The sequence below is a fragment of the Triturus cristatus genome, chromosome 10, assembly GCF_964204655.1.
Source record: "Triturus cristatus chromosome 10, aTriCri1.1, whole genome shotgun sequence".
In the NCBI taxonomy this organism is placed as follows: Eukaryota; Metazoa; Chordata; class Amphibia; order Caudata; family Salamandridae; genus Triturus; species Triturus cristatus.
Window position 1 is genome coordinate 612,849,202 of NC_140593.1, and position 21,922 is coordinate 612,871,123.

The window sequence follows — 21,922 nt, forward strand, 5'->3', positions numbered from 1 at the left end:
GGAACTGGAGCCTAGAGACAACAGTATTGAGAAGAAGAAAGTCACACAGGGTTGAGGGTTAAAGACCTGGTCCAAGTTAAGTAAGTGTAGAAAAAGCAGCCGCGGCCCGTGCAGGTAAAAGCGGTGGGGCCCGGTGGGGTGGATTACGATGGACAATGATGAGGGAAAATTAATTGTTTATTTAATTTCCCCTCGTCATCGTCCGTCGAAATCCCCCACACCCGGCCGCACCTCTTTCACCTGCACGGGCCGCGACTGAGAAAAAGGAAATTACAATCGTCCCATCCCCTAACTCATTACAGACAGTTTATCCCCAAAATAGCAAACTATTCTAAAAGCTCCCTCCAAGACTCTAATTGGAAAGCGGCAGGGGGATTGTGTAGTGCAACAGAGGGAAATAAAATCTCTGAATACTACATGACAATGGTAAAGTTGCCATTATCGATAGATTATGAAAACCTTGTGACATGAACAATATCAGACATTCTGTGAGTTATATAATGCCAATACATCGGTAATTTTTTTAATTAGACAAATGTCTGACAATTTTGTGAATATAATGAAAATATTTTAATGTTGAGTCTCATATTAGGACTCACCTGTCTCTAAATGCTCCAGATGCTGTTGATGTCAAAAGAGAGATAGTGGACAGAGGCTGACTGTTATAGAATAAGAGAGTGTAAATGAGTTAATCTTTGCAAGTACCTACAAGTGCTAACAGTCTCAAAATTAAAATTAGGTATACCATGCTGCAATTGGGTAGTTAAATCTGAGTTACACAAAAGTCTATCTTTCTTTAATCGGGTGTCATTACAATAAAACATAGAAAATGCTCTGGATAAAAGCTCCATATATAAAGTACTGAAATCTAACTATTCTAATCATTATTGTAATGAATACCTCTATATTTTTGTCAATCCGTTTTTGCCAGCAGTATGGCTAATAGAGCTCGGTCGTTGCTGGCAACTGCGGCGCTCTGAATACCGCAATTTGGAATTTTGACGAGGAACATTCAACCTTCCATCCTTCTGAGAGGGATACATTGGGTACCATAAATTCAGGTGTTACAGAGCGTAGAATCAACAGGAGTGTGGTATGAAGCACTATATATAAGTAGGACTCCTACACTATAGTAATCTCACACAATTTCACAAATTTTGCATTACATGGATTACACAAAATTCCTGAAATTACATAATTACGACACGCAATATAATTTCACCTTGTTCACTTCAAAAGATCAGGAGCACAGGAACAACATGACCGGCTACTGTTCGCTGCACTTTTTATATGCACTATTTTTTTTTTTAAGGAATTCTCATTCCTAGGGGTTAAGTTCTTTCAAACCATGTACTTTTTGCTCTCCCTTCCTCCTGCTCCAAAATCTGATGTCCCCTCTGTAACACAATAAGCAGCTGTGTTCCACTTTAGCAATAGTGCTGTACAGTACATGTCCATATTTTTAGAGCAGGCCGAGTCATGCTGCTCAGCTGTTCTCTCAAAAAAATTTGCGGCAGGCTGAGCCGCTGTGACCCCTTATGTGACTCCTTTTCTCCTGATCTGAAGACTTGTTTTGAGAGAGAACAGCGCTTCAAAGTGCAAACTAATGGACTCCGTGATTAGCTGCACCTCATGTGGTCTGCGGTCCTCGGAGGGAGCCATCCGGGGTAATTCGTCACCGCTGCGTGAAGGCCACAGACTCTTATGCTGATGAGACATTTCAAGGGTCAGCCCTCATTACACCAAAATATAAATAGCCGAGCAGCTGGAATGGATGAAATTTAGCATTTGTGTTAACTGAGCTTCAAAGAAAGAGAGAAGATGGCGATCGAACCACGTGACGTGAACAGGCATGGACATTGGTTAGTGATTGTCACGGTCAGCCGCGGCTCCTCTGACCCGTCCTTTGGTATCACTGGCAACGACCTTGAGTAGCTACGCGTGGGCCGAGGACGTCTAGCCATCCAGGGCCGTAGCTACTGTTCGTGCAGCAGGTGCAGTAGCACCGGGGCCCAGAGCCCTAAGAGTCGCATTGAACCCTGATAATTGCTATATTTTAGGAGCCCAATAATAGTCAAAGTGATAATTTTACTAGCTTCAACCGGAGTCCATTACCAGTCTTTCTACACTACTGCTAGCTATAGGAGCAAAAAGTAAACTGGGGTTCTCTAACTTTACTTATATTCTTAGGTTTCCACTCCTTTTTCTGGTTTATTGGCTCAGCTGCAGATAGGAGGCCATGCAAAAGCTAAGCACGGGTCAAGGCCACTGCAGTGCTTAATTTGTCTAAGTAAATAAATAAATCTAAAATTAAGAATGAATAAATGAATGCATGGATAGCATTTCTTTTCTTGGGACCCGACCATCATCTCTGCAAAATGCTTGGGTTGTGCAATAGCCAGGTTGTCTAGTCTTTCTCCCATATCCCAATATTTAAAGTCTCTTTATCTGACTCTTGTGGGTACTTTTTAATCCCTTGTTTTTTCCCCTTTTGCTCTAAGCTTCCTATCTTTTTCTTCTTTCTTTTTTCTCCCGTTCTGTTTCTAATCTTGCGCTAGTTGAAATTCCAATGATGAAAAATAAGTACTGATTCCCAAAAATAACTGCTTGTGCCCAGCACATGCATTCACAATCACAAATTAAGCACTGGATAAGGAGTGATTCTAGTGATTTTATTGGGGTCAAATGTTGTATGTTGCATTCGACAAAGATGACAATTTAGAGAATTGATATCTATGTGCCCTTGCCCCCCTGGATTTTTCACTTGCGTCTGCCATGAATCATGCAAATCAGCTAAACCTACAGCTGGAGATGTACCTCTCCTTGAAGATATCCAGTATTTAGGCTTTGCGTCAAGGAGCCTGCCCCCGAGGGCTGCAGGCCAATCGGAAGAAGGTTTATATGGTGCAGTGGCCTAAAGGGCAGCACTGACTGTCATGCTTGGTAACATAGGCTAATATCTCTTCCTTCCCAGCACTGGTTGGGGGATGCTGCAGTGATGTCAGACCACGTGTGTGTGTGCTGCTTGGCTTGGCTGTGGAGGGATTGCCCTTTTTCGGAAGGAAAAGGGTCAATCACGTCTGGGATTGGTCATCATAACCGTCGTCCATTAACGGTGAGGCAGACGATTGGGGAAACTAAATGGAAGACCGGGGAAGGTTAGCAACACACCAATACCCACAACACCCTGCTGCCAAGTATCCATGGTTATGTCATCAGAGATGACAGTTGAGCTGTAACTGTCAGTATCTGAGATGATCACGGCGACGGCAGAAACATGGTAATGACAAGTCAGGGTAAGGAGCTCAGCGGAACACTCACAATATCAAGTTCACTCCCATGTCTGCTAGTCTTAAATCATGAATCTTTTTCCCAGAATCACTTTGCACACCGGGCATTTAAACTTAAACAACTAATTAAAAAAAACTCAGAGTGCAATGTGATATTGGCTAAAAAGCTGGAACTAGCTGATAATGTCACACACTGTAAGGGGACACTTGCCATCTGAACAGTGTATAACAGAGAGCTTTTCACCGTGTGTGAAACAACAGCACAAAATACATGTGGGGATGAATAGTGCATAGTGAAGACGGAGGAAAGGGTGTTATGAAAGGGTATAGGGACTAAAGAAGTAGTGAGAAGCAAAATGAACAAGAGAACACAGGAAAGAACGATTATGGGGAAAATGGAACACTTTCAGGGGTGGTTTGCGCACGATACCCACGGTGGACTTCTCAGTGGAAGACATTTAACGAGTTAAAAGTGACAAATGATGAAATTGATAACTATACACATGTAATGAAAGTGTACAATTATTGTAATGGCGTACTATACAAAAATATGTAATATGTAAGATGTTGATTGCTAAGGATACAGTTATGAGTCATGTACCAAATAATAATAATAAAAAGTTTTTTTTTTTAAAAGAGAACACAGGAAAGCTTGAGAAGTTTGGAAGGCCGAGATAGAGAAGTTGAGATATTAATGCGAGAGGGGATGAAGATAAGTGGGTAAAGGGTAAAAGACGAGCGTGAGAAGATGAAGGCAAGAGAAAATACATACATAAAGAGAAAGCGAAAAGGACTAGCAATTGAGACAGGAAGAGAATGTGAATTAATGGATGAGAAGTATGTGGAAGGGAGTCCGAAAGAGAGAGGAATGTGCTAAGAATGTTCTAGTCTTCAATGCAACAAAAGAAAGGTCCGGGCCGCTGGTGCTTGGCCTTGCGATTGACTAGTTCAGGGCTTGTTTTAGGAATAGATGGAAATGGAGACAATTCTGCCTCATGAGAAAAGTGGTCAATCTAGAAAATAATTCACTGATGGAATTACTTTCATGGTGGAGGAAATATCACAAGTGGAATCTCCATTTTATGCTGTCTGTTTTTTCTCTGCCTGTAGGTCCAGTAACCCAGCTGTTTAGCATTGCTGCTCCAAACTGTCAATGCAGTCCCCACCTCTGTCTGACTTTTAGCAGACTCAGATGCAGGATTGAAGAGCACATGAGTGGCTGTAGTACTGGTGACAGACTCCCTCCTGCAGCTGTGATTGCCTGTCAGTGGCCTATAGGATCCAGGTCATTGCATCCCAAAGTTGACATGCCAATGTAAGCACCATGGGGCATATTTATGTTCCCTGGCGCATCCCTGCAAATCAGCATGGATGCGCCAGGGAAGCTGCGTCACGCAAGTTTACCCTTGCGCCACCGCAGATGCGCCGCATTTACAATGCGGTGCATCGTGGCGCAAGGACAAGCCCCTGCGTGGAAACGCCCACATGAAACCTGACGCAGGTTTCATGTGGCGCAGGGCTTTACACCGTGACGCATCTCCATAGATGAGTCACGATGTAAATAGGGCGCAACGTGGCGCAGGGTTTACGCCGCCGCTGCGTCACAAAAGTGACGCAACGGCGGCGTAAAAGTGGCGCAACTCCATCATAGATCTGCCCCTACGTGTGTCTAATGTTCCTGAAGATTTCAAAGCCCTTCTAGATCATTATGATTTAGATAAAGGCATTATTGTTACAGATACTCTTTTTATATTCCATGACACAACTCCACATATGATTAAATGCCATTCAAAGTAATTGAAGCGTCACACATAAAATCATGGCAAATGTGAAATGTCACACATAATCAATCTCAAAACTTGGCAGATATGTATTGAGATGACGCCACCTTGAGACGTGATGTCAGCGCCGCACAGAGGATAGATGACATTGAAATTATGCACCTACTTTAAAAAGTTCTGCGGATGCCCATGATGCCACACACAAGGATAACAACTATAAAGGAGGAGAGAGACTAAACTCAATGTTTGACCAACATTTTTGATGTGACAGCAGTGCTTGAGTTGTGCCATTGGTTACAGGTGGTGAGCACATCACTCATATTTGGGGAACAGGACTTTTCATCCTCAGACTTTGACCCAGAGCAAGAAAGAGAAAGGCAGAAAAGAAAAGGAGTATTAGAAAGACAGGAACACAATGACAAAGAAAGACAGATTGGATTAAAAATATCCACTATGTGTGATAAAGAGGCAGAACATGTAGAGTGGTGGCATAAGAGGTATGATGTGGAATGAAATCTAGGCAGCTTTGGTATTTGGCAACCTTGACATTTGGTAGTGCTGACAAAAGGCTCCTAAGAAAAACCTTTTTTTTCTTCTTTTTTTAGAAATTCAATATTGTGTAACAGTGAATGTGAATCAGAATGCAAAACGTCGCCTAAAAATAGTCACTATGTAAAGGAAAGATTGCACACCCACTCGGCGAAGAAAAGATGTGGAATATGAGAAAACATGCATAGGCTAAAGAAATAAAAAGTATCCTTAGAATTGTTAAAGAAGTGAGCCAAAGGGCACTGTCAGGAAACGACAAAGATTTCAGGTATATCCTCATATGGTAAGAAATCAAGTGTGGCACAAGAGAGGCTCTTTTAGTGAGTGATGGCTCTCATTGTCAGCCTTATGAATCGTGGCACACATACTACACACCAACAACAGCATGTTTCAGTCTTAGTGAATTCTGGAGGACAATCTAAGTCTGGGCCAACAATGACTCGATTTCAACCTTGATGATTGAGGGCTGGGCAGAACATCAAGTACTATCTCAAAGCTTTCCCATTGGGCAATCACTGTTCCTGGTTTCATTGTGACAGTGATGCACAGGAAAAGAGATCTCAACAGATTGCTATTGTGTGACCCCGAAGGCAGATGTGTGACTGATCATAGGATCCCTAGGATGAGGGATGGCTGTCATGGTTACTCTGAACTACACAGGCACGTATGGGGAAGAGCTCTGGATGTAAACATCCAGGTCCGTTCTCAGATGCCACTAACTCTCCACCAGTTGTTGGCTTATCTTTGCCTATGGTCCTGTAAGTTCTCCAGTACCTTTTGGATAGGTTTGTGCAGTACAAAGAGACATATATACATATGTGTGATAGTCTACAGGAAATTGCCACCTTCTGGAAGTGGTTGTGCATCACATTACCTGAGCATGCCTATGGTGGTTCTATGTATTCTGCATCTTGTGTCGTGTGCATGTCAGCAGCACAGCACTACTCTAGTGCTGTAAAGTTAGGCATCTGGTATGGAGTACTTTATACTGCCAGACTTTAGTTTTGTCTCCCACCGCTGTCAATCAATCAGTTGGTTTATATAGCGCGCTACTCACCCGTGAGAGTCTCAAGGTAGGACTGGATCTGAAAGAGACTCTTTGTAGCCAGTAGCATTGATTAACTACAAAGCTGGTTTGTTGCCTTAGTTTATATTTGTCCTAATCTTTGTGTGTTCTTCAGTTTGCAGAGACTTGACTGCAGCACCAGTCAAGACTATGTTGAATCTTACGTCTTATAGATCACAGTCATGAAGTAGGTGCACAAAACAAATAACTAGACAATAGATAAAGGATGTGACATGAAATATTGGATTTAAAATAAGCCACAACAAACCATATATTTTCCCAAGTAAAAAATTAAAAGTTATTGTGCAATATGCTGACCAGTGGCAACCACATATGGAGGCTCAATATTAGATTTGATTCGTGCACATAACTTTATGAAACAGGGATATGATTACAACACAGTGTTGTTAAGGTTGAAGTTTTGTGAAGTTCTCGATTTTCAAAACTTGGAATGTTTACAAACATTCCCTGGTTACTAATGCCTGAGCAAAGATTTTTTTTCGACTTTTTGAAATAATTTTCCCTGTATAGCTAAACAATTTTCACTCTAATCAAATTCAAACAATTTAAATAAGAAATTCCTATGTTTCTCCCCTTCAAGGTAACATTTTGAAGAGCTTTTCTGTGCACAGATCTAACATAGTAGAGGGCACCTCATAGAAAAGAAGCGAGGAGGTGATTCCAGGTCTCAAAAGGTTTGGGGATTGGAAAACATGTATCAATGAGAAGGCTCGAGGAGGATCAATGGTGGTGAGTACAGTGAATGGAACCTTGAGAGACACAACTATGGCACCAAAAGCTGTTAAACTAGCATGGCTGTCTTGACCTGTCGCATTACAGTTGTTGTATAGACTGATGGCTAGGAAGAAGAGGGCTCTAGACGGCCTGGGGAGGAGAGGCGTGAGCTCTTGAGATACCTAGAGACCATCCCAGGAAGAAAGCAGCGCACAGTGTGGAGGTCCAAGAATCTAGTTTAATCTGTAGAAAAGGAGACCTGCTTTGTTAAACACAATTTAGTGCTGTAGAAAATATCTGCAATTATATTTTTTAGTCTGAGCTTTAGGCTTTAATCCTTGAACGTCTTTTGCTGGTTCAGCTGCAATAAAATGCACTTAATTTTTCAGATTCCACACAGCAGACTGCACAACTCATCCTCCCTTTCTTGTTTTACGATCCTTTGTGTGACATCCATGACAAGATTCTTTCAGGATCCTTTACTCTCAGACCTTGGAAGATTTCAGGTCACCATAGGATGCCCCAGGATTTTTATCAGACCAGCGGCGGCTCCTCCGTAAAGGTGGAGGATCATCGCCCCACTTACTGCGAGCGTAGCAGGTAGACACAGAATAATAAAATGGTCATTATCATTTTATCATTCCATGTACTGTCGGCCGAGCTAGTGCAAGCATGATGGTGAGTCAGGGCAGACAGATTCCTGCCTATTGCAGGATGACTGCCCAGTGCGCATGTCAGATTGACTGGCTGTCTTCAACCGTCCAATCTGACATGCGCACTTCAATGCCTGCAACCCCAGGGCTGTAAAATGCCAAGGGATTGCAGGCACAGGCCCCGAGCATCAAAATGAGCGTTGGGTTAGCCTGCTCCAACCAATCAGCTTCAGGATTGGATTCCTAAGCAGGAAGTAAACCTCCTTCCTTCCTGCTTGCCATCGTCGGGAGAGGGGAGTGGAAAAAGTCAACATATCGGTGAGCTTACAGCGCGCTGTGCCTCACTGATTTTCACAGTTGCTAGCCGCCCCTGCTTCAGACGCTATTACATTAATCGAAAATGCCTGTACTTAGGAGACACAAGAATTTACAGGCGTAGTCTTCCTCATCTCAGTGGTGAATGGATGCAGATACCAATCCCATATCTGCAGATGTCACACACATTGTCAGTTATCTAACCTCACTGGCTTCAGAGGGCTAGTCATCAAGCAGTTAACATTTCCAGGTCAGCCATTTCACTCAGCCACATCTATTTAATCAGAACCCTATTAGGGAGCATTTTTTAGCCTGACACCTTTTAAAGGGATCATACTATCCAAACTCCATCTATCGAAACACTCAACTCTGTAGTACATTAATTTGCTCTTCAGCCTTTTACTGACCTGGGTGAAAATGACAATTTGCCTCTAAATTTCCTTCTGTAAAAATGACATTATTATTTGCAGGGCTCACATATTCAACAAAATTATGAACCTTTAAGGCACCCTCCCCATTTATTTAAACCAACAAAAGGACACAGTTCCTAAAGCAGGGTGCATAAAGTAACCCATACTTAAGGGTGCAAAAAGTCACCCGTGCATTTAAAAAGAAATGTGAACAGAGAAAGAAACCCTAGGTAAAGAGTACCCACAGGTAAGGGGAGAACACTTTTTGTCCTCTAATGCCCTCACAAACCCGAGGGGTGTCATGCTTCATCATCGGGCAGTTGCTCCTCGTAGGGCCGGCGCTGCAATTCCCTACGGGCCCCCCGAGGGTCACTTTATCGGATATCTTTTATAGGACTGCCGGATGGTGCATGAGGGTGTGTGGGGAGTGGATCCAATGAGGGTAAAAAGAAGAATGTGTGCGTGCAAAAAAATTGATGAGATTAAAAAAGGGTCAACATGCAGCGACACTGTAACTGTTGTACCCTTCGCAGTCCAAAAACCGCTAAATAAAACATTGACCCAAAGGCACACTATGCCCGGGTGTCAAGGGTCACCATTTACACTCACTGCTTCCCCACCACATACTACCTCCCCAAACAATCTCCAAATCTACCTGCCCCCAATACTCACCACATCAGTTGTTTGTTTGTCAGTCACCTTCCCTCCATTTTAAGACATCTCTGGTGTCATACTTTAAAAGTTAATTTGTGCTACCTGTGGTGTTGAGTTGGCCCTATATTAAAGCAGCGGCATTTTGCTTTGCACTGCCCCATTCTTCATAAATCTCGAATTATCTTCCTATTTCAGGACTCTGTGTGTTTTTAAATGTCAGTCTTCCGACTGAGGATTATTGCAATGAAAGTAAGGGCATTAATATACTTCGCCACCAGGCACTCGTTACGGATTTCACTTGTAAAATTAATCACTTGTACGTCACTGATTATTGAAAGAAAAGAATAATTAAGCACCGATTTCCAATTTTCATCTGAGGCCTGTTAGAAATGGGGGTCTCTAGTTGGCCATGGCTGGCGCCAATGTCCAAATAGGGACCCTTCTTCCTAAGTCAGGGCAAGTGGGCTACCCCCTTTGATAACCCCTGCTCAACCCTGTGGTAATGTAGCACGAGCAGTTAGGCCTATATCAGAGGCAGTGTGTGAAGCGTTTATGGTGACAGGTGGACTCCCAGCAACCACAGGTCTTGGAGGCTGAGGTCCGCAGCGCGCACCCACATTGGTTCGGGCACTCAGGGACAGGCGGGCGCTCAGTGTCAGCAGCGCGCGGCTGCGGCGGCCCGGGTTGGTGGTGGCGATGACACTCGTCGTGCAGCTCCGTGGTGGCCTCACAGCGGCTACAGCTCTCTCTTTGCTGCGGCGGCCCACTGGACAAATCACGATGATGCACAGTAGCAAAGGGTGCGGGCACTCAGCGGCAGCAGCTCTCTCTTGGCTGCGGCGGCCCACGGGACAAATCACGATGGTGCACCATAGCAAAGGGTGTGGGCACTCAGCGGCAGCAGCTCTCTCTTAGCTGCGGCGGCCCACGGGACAAATCACGATGGTGCACAGTAGCAAAGGGTGCGGGCACTCAGCGGCAGCAGCTCTCTCTTGACTGCGGCGACCCACGGGACGAATCACGATGGTGCACAGTAGCAAAGGGTGCGGGCACTCAGCGGCAGCAGCTCTCTCTTGGCTGCGGCGGCCCACGGGACAGATCACGATGGTGCACCGCAGCAAAGAGTGTGGGCACTCAGCGGCAGCAGCTCTCTCTTAGCTGCAGTGGCCCACAGGAAAATTCAGGGTCTCGACCAGGTGGGCACCACAGTGGATACTCAGTGGCCACAGCCCTCTCTCGACTGCAGCGGTCCACGCAGATTCAGCGGATTGGCATGCTCTGTACCAGGGCAGTGTTCCACCGTCAAATCCATACCCTGTAGGGAAATGGACCACCTTAACAACTTAGGATTCTCACCCCTCATCTGCATCAACCATCTATGGGGCCTGTGGTCTGTCTGAACCTGGAAGTGAGTCCCAAACAGGTATGGTCTCAACTTCTTCAGCCCTCAGACCACAGAAAATGCCTAACGCTCAATGACACTCCACCTCTGTTTCCGGGGAAGTAACCTCCTGCTTAGGAAGGCTACCGGTTGGTCCAGTCCCTCCTCATTGATCTGTGACTGAACAGCCCCTATACCATGCTCTGAGGCGTCCGTCTGGACAACAAATTCCTTTGAAAAGTCGGACACCTGAAGCACGGGTGAGGTGCACATGGCAGTCTTCAGGGCGTCAAAAGCTTTCTGACAGGTGCCAGTCCAGTTAACCTTCTTGGGCTGCTTCTTAGAAGTCAGCTCAGTCAAGGGTGCAACAATGTTGCCATATCCCTTGACAAACCTCCGGTAGTACCCCGTGAGTCCTAAGAAGGACCTCACCTGCGTCCGAGTTTTGGGGGGTTCCCATGACAGGATAGTTTCAATTTTGGGCTGCAGGGGTGGCACCTGGCCGCCCCCCACCTGCTGCCCCAAATATACTACAGAACCCTGCCCATTCTGGCACTTAGTGGCTTTGACTGTGAGGCATGCCTTCCGCAGTGCCATCAATACCTCCCAGAGGTGGTGCAGGTGGTCCTCCCAAGAGGAGCTAAACACCACAATGTCATCCAGGTAGGTGGCACTGAAATCGTCCAGCCCAACCAACACCCTGTTGACCAACCTCTGAAAGGTGGCAGGGGCATTCTTCATTCCAAAGGGCATCACCCGGAACTGGTAATGCCCATCAGGTGTGGAGAATGCCGACCTCCCCTTTGCTCCCTCGGTCAGGGCGATCTGCCAGTACCCAGACGTCAAATCAAATGTGCTGAGGTATTTGGCAGCCCCCAACCGATCTACGAGCTCATCAGCTCTGGGGATTGGGTGCGCGTCAGTCTTCGTGACTGAATTGAGGCCCCGGTAATCCACACAGAACCAAAGTTCTGGGGTGGCACCAGGTGCGGCAGCTTTCGGGACCAGAACCACTGGGCTGGACCACGGGCTGCTAGAGGACTCAATCACCCCAAAGGCAAACATTTTGGTAACCTCGTCCTTAATGTAGGCCCTTACCCGGTCAGTCACTCGGTAAGCTTTATGCTTAATGGGGGAACTGTCCCCGGTGTACACATCATGGACACACCAATCAGTGACACTAGGCACCAGGGAGAACAGATCACTGAATTGCCCCAACAGTTGGCGACAATCACCCTGTTGCTCCGGAGTCAGGTTGGAGGAGAGGACCACACCTTCCACTGACCCATCTCGCTCCCCGGCACACAGGAGGTCAGGAAGGGGCTTGCTCTCTTCCTCCATCCCAGCATCTGTGACCAGAAGCATGCCCACTTCAGACCTCTCAAAGTGGGGCTTCATGCGGTTAACATGTAGGACCCGCAAGGGGTTCCTGGGAGACTGCAAGTCCACCACGTAGGTAACAGGACTTTTGCAAACCACCACCTCAAAGGGGCCGGTCCACCTATCCTGGAGCGCACAGGGCTCCACTGGGGCCATGACCCAAACCTTTTGTCCAGGCTGAAACTCGATCAGAGTGGCATTCTGATCGTGCCAGTGTTTCATCTCTTCCTAGCTGGCTTCCAGGTTTGCATCAGCAAGTTTCCTGAAACGCCAAGTCTGGTTTCTGAAGGCCAGCATGTAATTAAACACATCCTGGGGAGGTTTCCTGGGAGATTGCTCCCAGCCTTCCTTGACCAGACTCAGAGGCCCTCTTACCGGGTGACCATAGAGTAGCTCAAAGGGACTGAACCCTAAGGACTTCTGTGGCACCTCACGGTAGGCAAACAACAGGCATGGCAAGAGGACATCCCACTTACGCCTCATGGGCTCCCCTAGGCCCATAATAATGCCCTAAAGGGTTCGGTTGAATCTCTCAACTACCCCATTACCCTGGGGGTGGTAAGGAGTGGTGAACTTACACGTTACCCCACACTCCTCCCATAGAGACTTCATATACTTGGAGATTAAATTAGGTCCCCTATCGGACACCACCTCCCTGGGGAATCCCACGCGGGAGAAAATCCCCATCAGTGCCCGTCCCACCACGGGGGCCATCACTGTCCTGGGCGGGATGGCCTCGGGGTACCGGGTGGCATGGTCCACCAAGACCAGGCTGAACCTGTTGCCCATGGCTGTCTTGGGATCCAGAGGCCCCACAATATCAATGCCTACCTCTGTTGGGGTACTCACAACAGGGAAGGGCTGTAGGGGGGGCCTTAATCTTCCCCCCACTCTTCCCACTTGCCTGGCAAGACTCACACATCCTGCAGTGTGCATCTGAGCTCCTGCGCATCTGGGGCCAATAGAAGTGGGTGACCAGCCTCTCAAAGGTCTTGGTCCACCCCAGATATCCGGCCAATGGTATATCATGAGCCAACCCCAGAAGGAAGGTCCTGAAGCGCTGGGGTACCACCAGCACATGGGCTGATCGAGGCTCAGCAACCTTAGGCTCGCTGTAAATGATGTCATTCTCCCAATAGATCCAATGTGACCCTGTCTGATCACCTGCTGCTTGGGCGGCGGCCTGTCACCGCACCCCCTTAAGAGCAGGGCAGGTTCTTTGTTGCTCGCAAAATTCCTCCCTGGAGCCCCCTCTTCCTGCTTCCAATGGGTCAGCTCTGGTAGGTCTCCCAGTTCAGCCACTTGTTTCCCTGTAGGTTCCAGGGCATCCCCCTCAGGGTCTGCTCCCTCCGGGACCGTGGAAACCGCGGGGGCCGGTTTCCCATGCCCCCTACCCCTTCTCTTTAAGGCAGGGGCCTGGGCCATACTTTCAGGCACAGGGCCCTCTTAAACACCCTTCTGAGCTGCCATGGACCGAGTGGTTGCACACGCCCACTCAGGTAGGCCCAACATTTCCAAATGAGACTTCCTCTCTACTGTAGCCCAAGGGGAGTTCTCTAGATCATTGCCCAACAGACAGTCTACAGACATGGCAGGACTCACAGCCACTTGAAGAGTTCCTGAGACCCCCCCCCACTCAGAGGGAACCTGAGCCACCTGACACTGGCTCTCTGAGTTGTCTGCTGATACTACGGGACAGAACGCATGGGGGACAATCTGCTCTTTGGACACCAACCTGGCGCTGACAGCAGTCACACTAGCTCCTGTGTCCCTGAGAGCCTCCACCCTATGGCCATTGATGGTCACCCACTGTCGGTACTTCTTAGTGTTATTGGGCAGTGTGGGGTTAGGGACCTTCTCAAAGTCTCCTAGCGAGACAAGGGTCAACTCTACGGGATCCCACCCACCTTGGACCTCCATCTCCCCCCCCCCCCAGGGCTACACTGGCAATCTGGTGGGATGGTGCACGGGGTGGTGCATGAGGGGGTGCATGGGGGGCCCTCTGGGGACTCTGGGGATCATAATACCGGTGGCACACTTGACCACACTTGAAACAAGTAGGCGGTCCCCTCTGAACAGGCCTACCTGTTGGGGATGCCGGCTTCTTCTTATCAGGGGGAGGCTGGGACACCACTGATTGGTTCCCTGGGGAATTACTTTGGGGCCCTTTCTGGAACTCCCTCGGCTTAGCCTTGTCCCCCCCTCTTCTCTGCTGGGGACACTGCCCACCTCTGGCGAAGTCTCCCATAAAACCTTTGCAGACCAGGGTGCTCACCCAGCGGTCCGCCTCCTCAGCAAGCTTCCTAGGGTTAGTCAGCTTGCTATCAATCAAGTGCTGGCGTAGCTCTGGAAAACAGTTACTAGAAAAATGCTCCCACGCAAACAAATCGTATAACTGCTGAAAAGTTTCCACTTTGCTACCTTTCACCAAGCGATCCATTGCTCTGCAGAAATAAGATACATATTCAACGCATGTGGTACCCTCTAACTTCTTACAGGTCCTAAGCCTCTGCCTGTACATTTCTGGGGTCAAACCATAACGGGTCATCAAAGCTTCCTTCATATGGGCATACACCATCCTGCTCTCCTCAGACAGGTACAGGTATCCCTACCATCACTCACAAAGCGTCCCCACAACCCCGCTCCCCAATCCTTCTCAGGGATCCGGTGGTACACCATTGCTATCTCATATGCGGCAAACCATTGCCCAATATCCTCACTCTCGTGAAAATCCTTAATGACATCTTTAGGCATATAAACTCTACTCTCAGGAGTTACTAAAGGTATGATGCCACCAGAGGGGGAGACCGGGACACTCCTCGCCCTGATCTCCATACCCCTCAACATTCTCTCATGCTCCATTTTCATTTTCTCAAGTTCAATTGACAATCGATTCTTCTCAATGTCTAACTTCTTATTCTCAAGGTCCTTCTGACCATCCAATTTAGCCATCTCCAAACTATGCCTCCTATCTCTCTCCCTGTCCTCCAGCTCTTCTGGGGTCAGGCTCCTTTGGGATACACGATTACCTGGATTGGAGGGTGTTCTCTCCCCAACCCCTCTACTGCACCATCCGGCTGGCCTCCAGCATTCTCTTCCTCATCCCCGGTGGAATCTCTCACTTCCTACCTGGCCTTTAGCGCCTTCTGGTACTCCTCTTTCCTAGAGAGGCCTATCACAGGGACTGCAAATTGCTTACAAAATGACTTCAGCTTTCTGGCAGTATAGGTATCTAATCTTTCCTCCTCAAAGGTGAGATCCTCCGAAGCATTGGATGTTGGCCTTCCTCTACAAGCAGTACTCATGGCTGCTATCAACAAGTCACTACTAAGGCAACCAACCAAACAATGATAAACAATTTGTGGCTGCGCTTGGTCTACACTCACCAGTGGTGTTTACCAGTTATTGTACGAGGATCATGAAGGCAAGTCCTGATCCTCACCGCTTACCGCCAATGTTAGAAATGGGGGTCTCTAGTTGGCCATGGCTGGCGCCAATGTCCAATTAGGGACCCTTTTTCCTGTGGTAACGTAGCACGAACAGTTAGGCCTATCTCAGAGGCAGTGTGTCAAGCGTTTATGGCCACGTACAATAAGGCAGCAACAACACCACAAAAGGACACAACTCAGGTAGATATAGAAAAATAATATCTTTATCCAACAGTTTAACTCAAAGACTCTCAAAACGTTTCAACAACTACAATTCACGTCAACCCGTAGGGACTAAAAGAGACAACAACGTATTCACCCAAAGCGGGACACGGGCTGAGTTCAGGGCCGGGGCCTACGCTACCCGTTGCGCACCAGGTACCTGTCGTTGAAAGGGACTACAGCACCAGCTTCTGGAAGAAGCGGAGACGGTGAAAGGCGGACTCCCAGCGACCACAGGTCTTGGAGGCTGAGGTCCACAGCGTGCACCCACAGGGGTTCGGGCACTCTGAGATAGTGGCAGCAGCGCGCGGCTGCAGTGGCCCGGGCTGGTGGTGCAGTGACTCTCGTCGTGCAGCTCCGTGGTGGGTTCACAGCGGCAGCTGCTCTCTCTTAGCTGCAACGGCCCACGGAACAAATCCCAAGGCGGCAAAGTTGTCAATGGTGCGGGCGCTCAGCGGCCACAGCTCGCTCTTAGCTGCGGTGGCCCGCGGGGCAAATTACGAGGATGAAAAATAGCACCAGGGGTGGGCACTCAGCGGCTACAGCTCTCTCTTGGCTGCGTTGGCCCACTGGACAAATCACGATGATGCACAGTAGCAAAAGGGTGCGGGCACTCAGCGGCAGCAGCTCTCTCTTGGCTGTGGCGGCCCACGGGACGAATCACGATGGTGCACAGCAGCAAAGGGTACGGGCACTCAGCGGCAGCAGCTCTCTCTTGGCTGCGTCGGCCCATGGGACGAATCACGATGGTGCACAGTAGCAAACGGTGAGGGCACTCAGCGGCAGCAGCTCTCTCTTGGCTGCGGCTGCCCATGGGACAGATCACAATGGTGTACCGTAGCAAAGGGTGTGGGCACTCAGCGGCAGCAGCTCTCTCTTAGATGCGGCGGCCCACGGGACAATTTAGGGTCTTGACAAGGCGGGCACTACGGTGGACGCTCAGCGGCCAAAGCGCGCTCTCGACTGCAGCGGTCCATGCAGATTCAGCGGAAGGCCCGAAGGTGCAGATTCAGGCGGGCTCTCAGCGGCGGCAGCTCTCTCTTAGTGGCAGCGGACCACACGGATCCAGTGAAAGGTTTGAAGATACAGATTTAGGCGGGCTCTCAGTGGCGGCAGCTCTCTCTTAGCTGCAGCGGCCCACACGGATCCAGCGAAAGGTTTGAAGATACAGATTTAGGCGGGCTCTCAGCGGTGGCAGCTCTCTCTTAGCTGCAGCGGCCCGCACAGGTTTAGCAAAAGTTCAGAGCGCCCAGTCCGCGGTCCTCACAGTAGAACTAGAGGCTCCGGAATACTCGACGGAGGCCTCACCTACAAGCAGAACTCCTCGCACAGGAATTCCAACGGCGGAGGGGTGAAGTCTAATGTCCCTGAGACTTCTGCAGGAGGCGCTCTTGATTTAGGCCCTCGGGTAGTTTCTTCGGCAAGCTTGATGAAAGTTGCAAAGTCCTTTCCTCTGTTCACTCACAGAGTTTCGTCTTGACATCCAGAAGGAACACACCTGGCCAAAGTTCCAGCGCAGCATTTTATACCTAAAAAGTCTTTGTTCTCTAAGGTTGCAAATCACTGACTCTGGTCAGAACCAGTTCGGTGGGGTCGGGAAGCACTTGGTTTACGAGGTGGCATCCTGCCCTTTCAGAATGAGGGGGTCTGCTATCAGACACCCAGTGGGAGGTGGAGCCATCATTCACCTTGCCAGGCATGGCCCTGCTCGGATCAAAGAGTCACCCCTCCCCATGCTCTGAAAACCGATTTCTCTTGTCTGACCCAGCTGGCCCTGCTGCTCCAAAACGAGACGGCCAATACACATACGCGCAACAGCCTACAGTAAAGCTTAGGCAAGAAACTACCATGTTTTCAGAAAAGGTATTTCAACACATGCAATATATAAACGGTCCTTACTAAAAGGTACCACTCAATGTCCTGAGCATATTTACGGATCAAACTTGAGGGTCCTATCAGGTTCCTAGGGCCCGATAGGATGATAGAAAGCAATCTTTAACCGGCCCATCCTAGCCTATGAGAATGGATCGTTTTGCAGTAGCGACAGTGAAATGGAAGGTAACTCACTATTGAAACAGGCTACAGTGATGTAGGTATTATAGTTATCCTTATTCATACAGTTATTTATATACAGGGAGCATTTGCGCTCTGCCACTGAGTAGCAGTGGCATGGCGCCCAGAACATCTAAATCCAGCCAATGGAAAAGATAGGGAGAGTAGAGAGGAAGGGAGACCCACGCCAATTATGCCAGGTCTAACAAGGCCCTAAACACAAAGCAAGCTGAGGCACTTTGCAAGAACAAGCTTTAAAGCGGTGTTTATTTAATGAGGGGTTTCATAGGGAATTGATATAAGAAAAGATGTTGTTTGAATTTGGAATTGGGGGTGTTTCGCAAAAAGTACAAAATAACTGAAGCTTTTGATCTGCATTAAACTCCAGGTGGGACCCACTATTGAAAGGTGAGTTGCCAATGAGCCTGGAGGATGAGTCTTCCGCTCAATGCGCCTCCTTAGCGTGAAGTCAGAAGTGAGTGACTGAACCTGTGCCTGAAGTTGAGTTGTGTGGAGAGCTGAGCTGCAACAAATTCCCACCCTACTATGCTTAGCTTTGCAGTTTCTGTATCCCCATGACTTACTAGGGTCCTCTACGTGTTAGAATCAGAGAGCGGCGAGACCGGATTTTAGAGACCCACATCACAATGCATCAATGCCGCCTAAAGCAGTGGGTTAGCAAGGCCCCTGCAGCCCATAGGACGCAGGAGGCCCAGAACCCTCCAGGGGTCCCCCATTCAGCCCAAAGCTCAACACTCAAATTACTTTAATATTTCACAATACTAATTCACCACTAATCCTTTATGGGTTTCTGGAGTAGCGTGCTACTGCCCCAAAAAAACAAAAAAAACAAAGGCGCTTCAACACCCCATCAGGGGTAAAAAACGCTATATAAATACAAACCTTTTTTCCTCTTCTATCCTTCCGCTATCCTTCTGAATCCAAATAGCTGACTAACCTATCCACCACTTTAATTACTTTCATATTTCACTAAACTAATTCAACACTAATCTTTTATGGGTCCCGGAGCTGCATGCTACTCGCCGAAAAGGCGCTTTGATACCTTGTCAGGGGCAGTAAGCGCTATATAAATGCAAATACAATACAATGCCTAGCTGTGAGTAATGGGAGACTCAGGCAGCCCTCGCCACATTCTGCAGGGGTCCCCATCATTTTAGGTTAGGCCACTGGCCTGAAGAAGCAGGAAAGTGGCTCTCCCACATAGGCCTGACCTGGCGCGGGATCATGGTTATGACGTCTGCATCACGCCAACCCATTTACGTCAGCGTGCTGACATCATGGTCGTCATTTATTGTGGTCAGATGTGTGGAAAGGGCACCGCGCTCACTGCCACACCTCCCCACGTTGGTACACGTGCCAACTAAATATTCCCACCCACTGGATGGGTTTAGAGGGCGCTTTCAGATGAAGCATGAAAAGCGAAATAACAAACGTGTGTCCGAAAGTGGAATTCCTGCTATTATAAATTAATTGGGATATTTTTGAGATGTCAAGGGAATCATTAATATTACAATATTCCAGGAACCGTGGACATGCTCACGCGCTCTCTCTTAACTCAAGAAAGCCTTTTTGGATTACGCGCTCCATGGAAAAACCCAGGACTCTCATGCACCAATTTGTAGAAAGCCGCGACCACATCCTAAATATATGCCCTTTGGTAAAGACTCTATTTCTTCCGCTAGCTTAATCCTTTACGGATGAGCTGATGCCTAAAGAATTCCTAATGTGATGTCTTTTCTGCGGCCTTCCACACAGCTGACAATCCTCAGCGAGCCAATGGAAGAGGGCGCCGTGTGACCGCGTGGGGCGACGCGCACAATCGGAACTTTCACACCAAACCCAGACTGGCGGACAAAGCGCCTATTGATGCGAGCCTCGGGCCCAGGATGCGGCTGAGCTTTGAGCCAGTGCACTGCATGTTACGGCTCAATTAAATGTGACCGGCAGGCAGGAGGAGTATTACAAACAGGATTAGAAAATACCTATGTGAGAAAAAAAGGTATTTTTTGGTGCATCACAGTCTCACAAGCTAGGCCAAGGCGGGAGCAACAGTTCCGTTGTATAATATGAACAACGCAACACAAGGAAAGTATTCATCACAAGTCAGCCATGACATCTTGATCTGAATATTAAACATCTATGCTAATGCAATATAAGTAAAATATTGTGACTACCACAGTTCTACTTGCATTGTAAGGGTTTTGCTTCTCTTCTGAAACATGGAAGCCATTATTTCTGAATTGTATTCAATGTAAAGCTCCCCTGTACAAATGTCTCAGTCATAAGAGGGTATTATGCACTGTTGATGCTGTTAATCCACGGATTCAGCATGACTTTATGAGCATATCATAGAGCACGGGAGTCACACTGCAATCAGTGCATCATTTTTGCTGTCTGTGGAGGAAGTAGTGCTACATTTCTGCAGGTGATGGGCACCGGCTCACATTTTTAGGTTTTCGCTTGAGACAGAGCATGCTCTGTAACCCCAGGCGTAGTTCGCATAGTCGTGCTATGCATAGCTACGCAAAGTGCACTTTGCACTACGCACCGTGTGCGTAGCTCCGCGAACTGCATAGTGCGGTAGGGAAATGCTGTTCGCAATGATTGCACAGTGCCAGATGCTTGTCCGCAGTGTGTAATCATTGCGAACGGCATCATGCACAGTGCAAGCGGTCGTTTTCTGCCGCTCGAGTAGATTTGTACTCCAGCGGCAGCTTTCTCAACGCGGACTGGTAGTTTCTCATCGCGAGCGGTCACGAGCATACGCGACCACTCGCAATGAGAAACCTGACCTTGCTGGAGCGGGTAAAATAAAATATTTGGTATACCCAATCCATTTATATATGTTTATATTAAAACGACTAAAAATAAATTTAATAATTAAACTGTGTGCTGTGATAAACTAATCAACCTTATTAATCAAGAGAAACATACGTGGGAACGCATTTGCATGGCTAAATTAATAAGTGAACTAAGTTTGTACGCATATTAAATTTATATGTTTAGTTTAAGCAATGTTTATGTGATTTGCGCCTAAATAAACCTGCATTTAACGGCTTTAATTGTCGCATATGGCTAGATAAATACATACACATAAGGGTATTAGTAAGGGAATAACATTGTTTTATTCATTTCCATGTATTAATTACGTTTTGTGTTTCTTTACCTTAAGTTGACTATTTCGGCCTGCTAAAAGATGGCCGCCAACTGAATCCACACTAAAGTACATGACTTCATGCAATTGACAGCAGAGGAAGGCGTCTGCAATGACTACGCAGCAACCTCTCCTTGAACCCCTGTACCAGGTCCATGAAGACTACTCTGGGCGAGAAGCCAATGTCCCTGAACACAGATGAAAATGTTACTAGTTTGGAACCAAAGCCACCTTTTCCACAATAGACTGATACATTCCTAACCTGGGAACGATTTTCCCATACGCCTGGTTGAATACATCATCCGAATATGAACATTTAATATGTTGCTTAAATTCTTGGGACGGGGCTGAATTCAGCCAATGAAATGACTAGAAATTATAAAATGTTTCCTTTATATGCAAAATTTTAGTATAAATATTAGTAGTCCAGAGAGGGAAATTAGCCTGCCGGTTACCACCCTACAATCCTGAGACGCACCCTGATCGATGCTATTCACGACGCTGGCAGCAGAGGACGGGACGTTAGACTCTTTGATGATTCTCTGAGGACCCGATTCTGACTTAGAAAACGACAATTAGCCAGAATAGGTAATTATGACTCAAGATTATTGCACTTGTTAGGATTTTAACATGAAAATTTAAATTAGATAAAGAAATTGATTATTTGAAGAACTGTGTCGGGTGGTTATTTCTTGAAATGTATATTTGTTTAGCATAAGTATTGAAGTGTTTCTCATCTCCTCCCTAGCCAACTGAATGATCCAATTGGCCTCCGGATGGAGGAATTGTCAGGTTAATTAAATAGATGTGGTCTCCTCCATCCAAGGGAAA

General features: G+C 47.4%; 1 long non-coding RNA gene across 1 annotated transcript; it reads left to right on the top strand.

Annotated features, from left to right (window-relative positions):
• The first annotated feature begins 3,136 nt into the window (after positions 1–3,136).
• Positions 3,137–21,655, top strand: LOC146789794 (uncharacterized). The gene is made up of 3 exons (XR_014969865.1): positions 3,137–3,296; positions 7,288–7,436; positions 21,110–21,655. It is a non-coding gene; the product is annotated as an uncharacterized LOC146789794 (long non-coding RNA).
• The last annotated feature ends 267 nt before the right edge of the window (positions 21,656–21,922 follow it).